Genomic DNA, 10907 nt, shown 5'->3' on the forward strand with positions numbered 1-10907 from the left:
AGCTTCAATCAAGTGAACAAATTTATGCATATCATGGATTTAAATCGGGCGTTCGACCATGAAAGACTCATACATTCGGACTCTCCCGGGTCACTCTTCCCTCAGCAAAGCAAATGGTAAGAATATATGTAAAAGAGAGGAAAGAAAATACAGTCTCTCACCTAAACTGCGACCGACAAAACATGTATGCTTGACTAGCATGAATAATGATTCTAACTACCGTACATACGCATAACAACCGTCAAAGACTATTACATGCCGAACTATTGCAAGATTTGGATATGTGAGGTTAAGTGGGAAAGGAAGGGCAAAACAATTATGGAAAAAGTGAAGGTAAGAGCCAAGCTAGTACCTATCCAATCATCAGAAACCGTATCCCGTTCCTCCAACTCAAAATACAAACCATGCCTTTTAATGACTAAGCTACACAAAATCCCAAACAAACGCCTCCAATTCATGAAGTAGGCACATGAAGCGTGTTCTCAATTCAACCAAAACCTTATTATTTTCAAACTCCTCTTTTTTTTTCTTTTCTTCTTTCTGTTTTTTTTTCTTTTTCATTCATTTTCATTTTTTTCATCTTAAGAATCGGTGGTCGATCGACCGATGATGGCGAAATCGATCGACCACTCGCACATTCCAAAGTGCTCTCTGCCAGGTAAACATCTTTTTTTTTTTTTCATTTCTTCTAAATTTCTTTCTTTCCCTTCAAAATGACACAACCCCTTCACTCCTCATCAATACCCACTCCATCATTACAAAACGAACCAAACAGCATGAATCGACAAATTCCTCTACTACTTCCTAGCTTGGCACAATGGTAGGCTAAGTATGGGATGTAGTTGAGGGTAACTGGCAGTTATGGCTTATAGTGGAGTTAATGGGGTAAAATGAGAAAGGAGAGGATGCAATAGTTCTCAAAACATGCAATACCGACCACAAACCAATGCGTATAGGCAATAAGCAATCAAAACTCATACACGTGCAAAACATGAAATGAAGGGAGTACTACTCTCAATCCTAAATTAACCGGTCATGAATGTCACCAGTTATGGGCTCTATATCTCAGAAAGTATAAGTAGTTTGCCAAAAGTAATGAGTCAAGTCTAATTACCCGAAATGAATTCCATGACAAAAATTGAGAAATCACTTTTAATTCTTGCAAGAGCTGTGAAAAGGGCAAGGAATGGCATATTTGACTAATAGTGCAAAATCATCATTAATAACTCCAATCCGACTCAACTATATGCAAAAGTAAACGTGATATTTTTGATTTTTATGAATTTTCAATTTTTTTTTTTTTTTTTTTTTTTGAATGAATGAAAAAAAAAACAAATGCAAACAGAAATGCACTAAACATGTGACTGAAATGCAATAAAAAAAACAAATGCAGATGCAAAACAAAAGGCATATGCAAATACCCTCCCCAAACCAAAACGCACAATGCCCTCATTGTGCTCAGCAGCAAATCACCAGCAGAAAAATGGGAGAATAAAAGCATAATAAAATAAAAGGAAGCTAATAAAGAAAGGAAGGAACTCACAAAATACGACCTCCCCAAACCAGCCAAAAACGGGGAGGTCACCGACATCTAATCTCTACCATCGTACTCCTCTCCACTAGACTCTCCGGACCCCGAGTCGCTCTCCTCGTCCGCCTCAGCAGCAGCGGCAGTGGCTCTCCTGGAAGTGGAGGCACTAGCAGTAGTAGTAGGAGGGGGTCTCCTGGCAGGCTGAGGGTAGCCGCCCACAGGAGGAACAAAGTAGGAAGGGTGAGTCCAAGCACCCTGTGGGAGCATCCCTCCCCGGTCTAACTCCTCGTAGACTGGGTACATGGCTAGAGCCGTGTCTAGCCTGTGCTGGTCAAAGCTCTTGCACAAATCACCCAATACACATGACATTGCCCTCTGGTCCATGACCGGAGGGACAACCAAAGGAGTAGGTGGTCGAAAAGTGGCCGGGTAGCCTGTGGGAGCAGTAGTGGAGGTAGAGGGTGCCTGTGAAGAGGAGGCACGAGCTCTCCTCGAAGTGCTAGCAGTAGCAGTGGCCGCTATCAGAGGAAGCCTGTAACTAGGCAAGGGCGGCCGAGCTGCCCCCTGAACAATGCTAAGGGGCAGGACAGGAGGGTACCCTGTGACTGGGATGGGGTCGCAGATGAAAGAATCGATCTTCCACCGTCTCTGTCTATCGACCCAGTGGACGGCCCTCGCGTATGCAAGGTCCATGAAACGTAGGTCAGGGTCAATAGGGTCCTCCTGTCGAGGGAAAAGTAAAACAAGACGGTTGGCGAGACGCGTCACCAACCCACCACAAGAAATAGTGGTCAAAGTGCCCTCATTTACAGTCTGAAAGTGAGCGGCGGTCAGATAGGCTATGTTATAAATACGGGCTACCCGACTTTCAATGTTCAGATAGCCCGCTAAAATTGACAATTCAATATTATTCACATTATTAGACTCTTTACGGCCAAAAATGGTATTACCCATTAGCCGTAGAAAATAACGAAGAGGGGGCAAGTGGACGGAAGTGCCCGTCCTTTTAGGCCCGTGAAAGTCACTGATGCAAGACCACATGACTCGATGAACATAAGAAGTATCCGAGGTTCTGCCCTCGAAATAAAGACCCAGAAAACCGGCAAAATCAGCTAATGTCAGAGAGTAGTTGACATTGAAAAGCCGAAATGAAATGCAAGGGTTAGTCTTATTTTCCTCAAAAGCAGCGGAATTAAAAGCATAAGACGAAAAGAATTCGAGGGTCAAAATATAGTATGTGAACTCATCCATGTCCACAAGACCTATCATACCTGTCCCATTTAGCAGGGACACAACCGACTCATAACAGCCTAATTTCTCCAAAGTATCTTTATGGAGAAACCGGGTAGCTGTGACTTTCATTTTCGCAACAAACAGAGAAAATTTAGCCCGCTGAGTAGAAGAGGAAAAGATAACCTGCGGATAGTCAGGTAGACTATCCGTGGTGTCTGCAATCATCGGTGGCGGTCCTCGTGGCGCGCTTAAGCGCCTCCTTGGCTCGACTGTCCCTCGTACATGTGTTCCTTCCCTTTCGTCATTGTTGTTACTGCAAAAGAATCTTCATTAGCAACAGATATCCCCTAACAATGTCAATTTACGGAAACCCGAATCAAAATCAGATGTGAAACGCAAATTAGGGTTTCGAGATTTTGGGGAAAACGGTTTAAATCGCCTCCTCGTTGCTAGCTAGTGTCGAAAATCAAAGGGGGAAATGGTAGAACAAGCGATTAAAGCATAGAAAAGACAAGAAATCAATCCCAAAAATCAATTTCCCCAAATCGATTTTTCCATCTCAAATGCACATTACTCGAAAATTTCGCATAAAAACGCAGTAAAATCGAAAATAGAGCATGGAAGTGGGATTAGAGACAAACCTTGAAGAAACTTGAAGATTAAAGCAAGAAAAATCAAGTGTAAGACTAGATTTCAGGTGAAAATCGCGAAAAGGGGGATGAAATTAGGGTTTGCTTATGATTTTCTGAGTTTGTGAAAGTGAATGAATGAATGAGTGAAAACTTCCCTTTTTAGTTGTATTATGATCCCGCGGAGTGGTCGATCGACCACTTTACTCGGTCGATCGACCGGTCTGTCATTTAACAGCTTCTGGAGTCTCGTGTATTGGTCGATCGACTCATTGACCCAGTCGATCGACTAATATCCCTGCACAGTAGCTTCTGGTTTCTTCACTTCAGTCGATCGACTGACTCGCTTAGTCAATTGACTGCTAGAGCTGGCAATTGGACTTTAATTCGTCAAAATTTATTTTTGCCATCATAATTTCCTGTCTTTCTCTCACAAACATCCAATAACCCACCTACGCACTTTGCATAAAATAAATTCCTGCAAAAATTATCAAAGGCGCACATATTCCCAAACCAAGGAATTGCAAATTAAAACGAATTAAAGAATACAAAAGAACTCAAAAATGCAGATTAAATGAAATGACAAAATAAAATTCCTAAATTACAATTAATTACAACCTGGGTTGCCTCCCAGTTAGCGCTGGTTTAAGAGGTCCCGCACGACCTTTTTTACCTCACTTTGCATCATCCGATAACGGGTCGAAGTATAATACCTCGACTTTCCTAACATATGCATCTGATCCGTGATAATGCTTCACATATTGGCCATTAACCTTGAACCTTTCTCCAGCTGAGGTCTCCAATTCCACTGATCCGAATTTTGTAACTGCTGTGACCGTATAGGGGCCGGTCCACCTGGATTTCAGCTTACCAGGAAATAGATGGATACGAGCATTATAAAGGAGTACCTTATCGCCAATATGGAATTCGCGCTTGATGATTCTCTTGTCGTGCCAGCGCTTTGTTTTCTCCTTGTAGATCCTTGCATTGTCATAGGCCAAAGACCTAAATTCCTCCAGTGATTCAAATTTGTGTCATGCGTTCTCACGAGAGAGGTTAGGATCCAAATTCAAATCACAAATAGCCCACCAGGACTTACGCTCTAACTCAACAGGTAAATGACATGTCTTACCGTAAATCAATCGGTATGGTGACATCCCGATTGGCGTCTTAAACGCAGTTCTATAAGCCCATAAGACATCATCTAACTTAAGACTCCAATCTTTCCGTGATTTAGAAACAACTTTAGCTAAGACTTCTTTCAATTCTCTGTTAGAAACCTCAACCTGACCACTAGTTTGGGGATGATACCCCAAACCTCTACGATGTTGGACACCGAATTTAGTCAATAAAGCACTAAGTTTTTTCTCTTTAAAATGCATTCCCCCATCACTAAGGACAACCCGAGGGACACCAAAACGAGGGAAAATAATCTTTTTAAACACTTTAATAACGGCCTTTGCATCGCAATGGGGAGTAGCAATAGCTTCCACCCATTTGGATACATAATCTACAGCTACGAGGATATATTTATTACCTTGACTGCTCGGAAAAGGTCCTTGATAATCAATGCCCCAGACATCGAAAATCTCAACCTCAAGAATGCCTACCTGTGGCATCTCATGTCTCTTGGAAATATTCCCCGATCTTTGACAAGCATCGCACTCAGCAACAAAATTGCGACAATCTGCATGCAAAGTTGGCCAGTAGAAACCAGATTGGAGTACCTTAGCTATATTCCTGGACGGACCGTGATGACCACCATAAGCAGAAGAGTGGCAAGCCTCTAGGATATCGTTCACCTCCCATTGAGGTACGCATCTCCGGATGAGACCGTCTGCGCATTCCTTGAAAACATAAGGATCATCCCAAAAATATTGTCTAGCATTATAAGCAAACCGCTTCTTCTGCTGCCATGAAAGCTCGGGTGGTATCCTACCTGTCATAACAAAGTTAACAAAATCAGCAAACCACGGAGGTGGATAAGACCCTGAAGTAGTAATAGCTAACAGACTCTCATCAGGAAAAGAATCATTAATAGGTAACGAATCCTCCCTTTCTGTCAGCTGCAGACGAGATAGGTGGTCAGCCACCACATTCTCGGCTCCTTTCTTGTCTTTGATCTCCAAATCAAACTCCTGCAAAAGGAGTATCCACCTCAAAAGCCTCGGCTTCGCATCTTTCTTAATAAAGAGAGTCTTCAACGCTGCATGGTCAGTATAAACAATAACCTTAGAACCTAACAAATAAGACCGAAATTTGTCTAAGGCAAAAACTATAGCTAGAAACTCCTTCTCAGTGGTAAAATAATTAATTTGAGCCTTATCCAGAGTTCGGCTCGCATAATATATGGCATTCAAAGCTTTATTCTTCCGCTGTCCCAAAACTGCACCGACCGCATAATCGCTGGCATCACACATGATCTCAAATGGGAGGTCCCAATCGGCGGTGAATGATTGGCACAAAACTAGGGCCTCCTTTAACCTGTTAAAAGCGGCAAGGCACTCATCAGTAAATTCAAAGACAGCATCCTTAAGGAGCAAATGTGTAAGTGGTTTAGCAATTTTTGAAAAATCCTTAATGAAACGCCGGTAAAAACCAGCGTGACCAAGGAAACTCCTCACTCCCTTAACATTCACGGGAGGAGGTAATTGCTCAATCACCTGCACCTTTGCCTTATCAACATGTATACCTTTATAAGAAATCAGATGCCCTAACACAACTCCCTCATTGACCATAAACTGACACTTTTCCCAGTTTAAAACAAGATTAACATCTATACAACGCTGCATGACTTTATCAAGGTTAGCTAAACAATGATCAAAGTCACTACCATAAACTGAGAAATCATCCATGAATACCTCCATAATGTTCTCTATATAATCAGAAAAAATCCCCATCATGCACCTCTGAAAGGTAGCAGGGGCATTACACAATCCGAAAGGCATTCTACGATATGCAAAAAAACCCTGTGGACAGGTAAAAGTGGTCTTACTCTGATCGTCCGGATGAATAGGGATCTGAAAGAGCCCTGAATATCCGTCTAGATAACAGAAAGATTTGTTAGAGGCAAGTCTTTCAGTCATTTGGTCAACAAAAGGGAGGGGGAAGTGGTCTTTCTTAGTGGCGGCATTCAACTGTCTATAATCAATGCACATCCGCCACCCTGTCACCACTCGAGTTGGTATTAATTCATTTTTCTCATTTTTAACCACGGTAGTCCCTCCTTTCTTCGGGACTACCTGAATCAAGCTAACCCACTTGGAGTTGCCAACTGTATAAATAATACCCGTGCATCGAGCGGTTTCATCACCTCAACCATAACAACTTCCTGCATCTTCGGGTTCAACTTGCGTTGACCACCGTGCAGTAAGGCTTGTGGCCTTCTTCCAACTCTATCCTGTGCATACAAACATCAGGGCTGATGCCCTTAATGTCATCCAAAGAGTAACCCAAAGCCTTCCTGTTTTTCTTAAGCACACACATCAAAGCAGATAGCTGGTCATCATTAAGCTTAGAGCTAACAATAGCTGGGTACTGCTCCGTATCATCTAGAAAAACATACTTAAGATTAGGAGGAAGTGGCTTACGCTCTGGCACTTTTACCTCTACAGCATAGACAGAATCAGCTTCAATGGTGTAGCAAGTGTTTACCAAGTTCTCGTTGGCTAGGCTCAAGAGCATCTCATCTTCTTCCTCATTGAGCTCGTAGCTCTCCATTGAGGCTACCAAAGCATCTGGCTCCTCAGCATTCTCCACTGTATTACCTGCACACTCATCTAAACGGGTTAGATCAGCTAAGGGATCCTTGGCTAAGGATTCCCTCCAATTACAAGTAATGTCAACAATATCAATGGAATAACACGTATCCTCATCAGCAGGTTCAGTCGCCTTGTGAGCAAGACTGAACTCAATGGTGTCATCCCCTACCTCTAAGGTGATGGTTCCGCGTTTGACATCTATTACAGCCCCAGCTGTATGTAAAAACGGTCTACCTAAAATAATAGGTATCTGACTGTCCTCTACAATGTCCAAAACAACGAAATCGACAGGAATAAAAAACTTACCCACTCGAACGGGTACATCCTCTAGAACTCCTATAGGTCTCTCAGTCGATCTATTTGCCATTTGAACGGTAACATCGGTCACCTTAAGTCTACCAATGTTTAACCTTTCGCAAACAGAATAGGGCATGACGCTGACACTGGCCCCTAAATCACAAAGGGCCTTTCCAATTTCGTGGTTACCTATAGTGCAAGGAATTGAAAAACTACCCGGGTCCTTTAATTTAGGTGGCACATTAATTTGCGAAAGAGCATTACACTCTTCCACAAAAGCAACATTACCATCATCACGAAAATTTCTCTTACGATTTAAAATATCTTTCATAAATTTAGCGTAAGAGGGTACCTGGGTAATTAAATCAGTGAAAGGAACCGTTACCTCGAGATTCTGGACCATCTCCAGAAACTTACCAAACTTACGCTCCAGCTTAGTAGCCTTCAAACGCTCCGGATACGGGACTGCAACACTGGCTGTAGGATCAGTAACCTTCGGCTTCCGTAGGTTTAAAACCCCCGTCATATCATCAATGAGTGAAGAATCATGCGAACTAGTTGACGGATTTGCATCCTGCTCTGGGATTCCAGTCGATCGACTGGTGTGAGTGGTCGATCGACCAACTTGGTCGGGCGAAAAGTTCCCCTGCTCGTAATTAATTTCGTCAGGTGACTCAGTCGATCGACTGACAATGTTGGTCGATCGACTGCTTGTGCTGGGTGTGAATAGTTTCTGACCAGAAACTATTTTATCTGACGCTTCAGTCGATCGAGTGACAATATTGGTCGATCGACCAGAAGTACTGGCAATTGAGCTCGTTTTTGCACCAGAATTTAAACGAGCTTCTTCATCATTTCCCGAGTCTTCCTTTGGATTGTCGGGACTTTCATAAGAGAGGCCACTTCTGAGATTAATGGCATTAATCATTTCAATCGGCCCTTCACATTTGCTTGAAGAATTAACAACTTGCTTAGCCTCTATATTCTCCAATTGCTTCACAAAATTCTTTGAGGACTCAATCCCGGATGCTTCCATATTCACCACTTGAACCAAAAGGAGTTGGACCATTTCTCTCAACTTCTCGATCTCATCTGAGTTTTGAACGGGAATTTCAACTCTCTCCTTAGAAGCTTCAGTCGTCTCGAGCTTCTCGAGACGAGTAGTGATAGAAGTAATGAGTGTCACAACGGTACTCATTTCATCACTTTGCTTTCGTGACTTTCCACGTGAACTTCCAAACTCAGCTCTATGGACTGCCATCTCCTCAATAGTGTTCCAACCTTTATTTTGACCGGTGTTGTTTTGGAACCTACCATTAGCAGCTGCATCCAGGATGACTTTGTAATCATCATATAGAGCATTATAGAATACATTGCAAAGGTACCACTGCTGGAAACCATGGTGAGGGACAGCTCGGACCAAACTTTTGAAATGTCCCCATGCTTCGCAAAAACCCTCATCAGCTCCTTGCTGGAAACTTGTGATTTTACTTCTCAAGGCGTCAGTCTTTGAATGTGGGAAGTACTTCTTGTAGAAGGCTAATGCTAGAGATGTCCAGTCCGTGACTCGAGTTGCTACCCTATCAAGGTAGCGGTACCAATCTCGCGCTGAATCCTTCAAGGAGTATAAGAACATCAACCCCTTTACTTCATCCTGAGTCACCCCAGCTGGTATAGGTATGGAACAGCATTAGTCTGTGAAAATTTCCATATGCTTCAAGGGGTCCTCATCTGGTAGACCAGCAAACTGATTCCGCTCCACTAAATCGATATAAGAGGAACGAAATTCGAAGTTACCCGTAGTAGGGGTAGGTAACTGGTGCCCCTTTGGAAGATGGTGTTCCTTTGGCTATAGATTATCATATATTGTAGCCATAATTTCCAAAATGAGAGTAATCAAGTCTTCCTCTCAAAAACATGTCTTCTAACTGTGCAAAAGCAAAACTAGAAGCAAAGGTAAGCAACGGTCTCAAGGAACCAAAGTTCCTTGAAACAAGAGAAATAAACTAAAAATAAAGCAAACAGAATTACACCGTCTCCCCGGCAACGGCGCCAAAATTTGATACCGTCGTTTTGTATCAAAATTAAATTTATAATTCTAAAGTAAAACTATAGCTAGTGATAGTAAGGGTCGAACCACAGAGAGATAAGGTTGATTTTGTTTGCTAATTTTCAGTCTATGAAGGTAACAATTAATTGGGGGGTTTTGAGATTGGTTGACTAATTGGCTAATTGTTAAAATGAAATTTCTCAACAAGATAAAGAGAAGACTGGGAACTTCGGTTCACCATGGCAAATGTCAGGTCAGTAAGGTAGCAGAGGTCTTCTAATACGGTCTCAGGGAATATAAGCGAGCCTTTCGATCGAAGCTCAAATAACCTTACGGTCTATTGATTCCCTAGAATTTCTCAAAGCTTTCGCTCAGGAGAAATTCCAAATCTAACGATAATTCAAATTACTAATCTTTCAATCTAGTAAAGGGATTTATCAAAAGACAACAAGACCAATACGGAAGAATTCATACTACAAAACAATCCTAATTTATGCCATGGCTCACTTAATTCCCAATCAAAGAAATTAGCTACGCATGACTAAAACTAAAACAATTTCTAAATTGATAACAAAGAACAAGATTGACATGATTGAATTTAAATAAAAGACAAAAGACAAGAGATGAATTTCTGGAATTAAATTGGTAAAACAAGAATTGAAATAACAAGAATTAAAAGAAGAAAGGAATTGCATAAAAACTTACTAATTGAATTAAAGAACAAAGTATCGAAATCGAGGTTTTCCGTCAGCAAAGCTAGATCTAAAAACTGAGTTCTTCAATAATGAAAAGCATAACCTAATAATTGCTGCGTTCTACTGATAAAAGATGCCAAAGGTTAATTACAAGTTGGGCTTTTAAAAGTCTAACACGAAGAAATAATTCTCAGTTGGAAGACTGGTCGATCGACCGGTCAGCATGGTCGATCGACTGGTAAATGCGAGCAATGCGGCTTACGCTTGATTTCAACGGTCGATCGACTGGTGGGAGTGGTCGATCGACTGGTGATGCTGTGCAGTGGCTCTTTTTGTTCCTTCAAATCAGCTCTTCACTCCTTTGCACGCATCCCAAGGTGGGTGAATCCGAATCTCCTTCTTCTAGGCTTCCTTGAAGTTGCCCCCGGAGGACGAATTAGGCTTGATTTAGCTTACTTCCACTCATTCCTACAATAAATCATAGAAAATGCAAAGTAAACCGTTTCGGGAGAAATAGTAGCTTAAAACTAACAGATACGCATGGAAATACGTACCAAAACCGCAGATAAAGTGTATAGAATATGCACGTATCAGTTATAACAATGATTTGTGTGTTCCTATTGTTTGATATTCCGAACTTCGAGGACAAAGTTTATTTTAGGGGGAAGGAATGTGATACTACAAGTGTTTTAAGTTATTTTGTGATACCTT

The 10907-nt window shown here is 41.8% G+C and overlaps 1 non-coding gene across 1 annotated transcript; it reads left to right on the forward strand.

The window, feature by feature from the left end:
* Window positions 1-8845: 8845 nt before the first annotated feature.
* Window positions 8846-8952, forward strand: LOC141636039 (small nucleolar RNA R71). Its single transcript, XR_012540681.1, has one exon. It is a non-coding gene; the product is annotated as a small nucleolar RNA R71 (small nucleolar RNA).
* Window positions 8953-10907: the final 1955 nt, after the last annotated feature.

This window comes from Silene latifolia, chromosome Y, assembly GCF_048544455.1.
Source record: "Silene latifolia isolate original U9 population chromosome Y, ASM4854445v1, whole genome shotgun sequence".
NCBI classification, from domain to species: Eukaryota; Viridiplantae; Streptophyta; class Magnoliopsida; order Caryophyllales; family Caryophyllaceae; genus Silene; species Silene latifolia.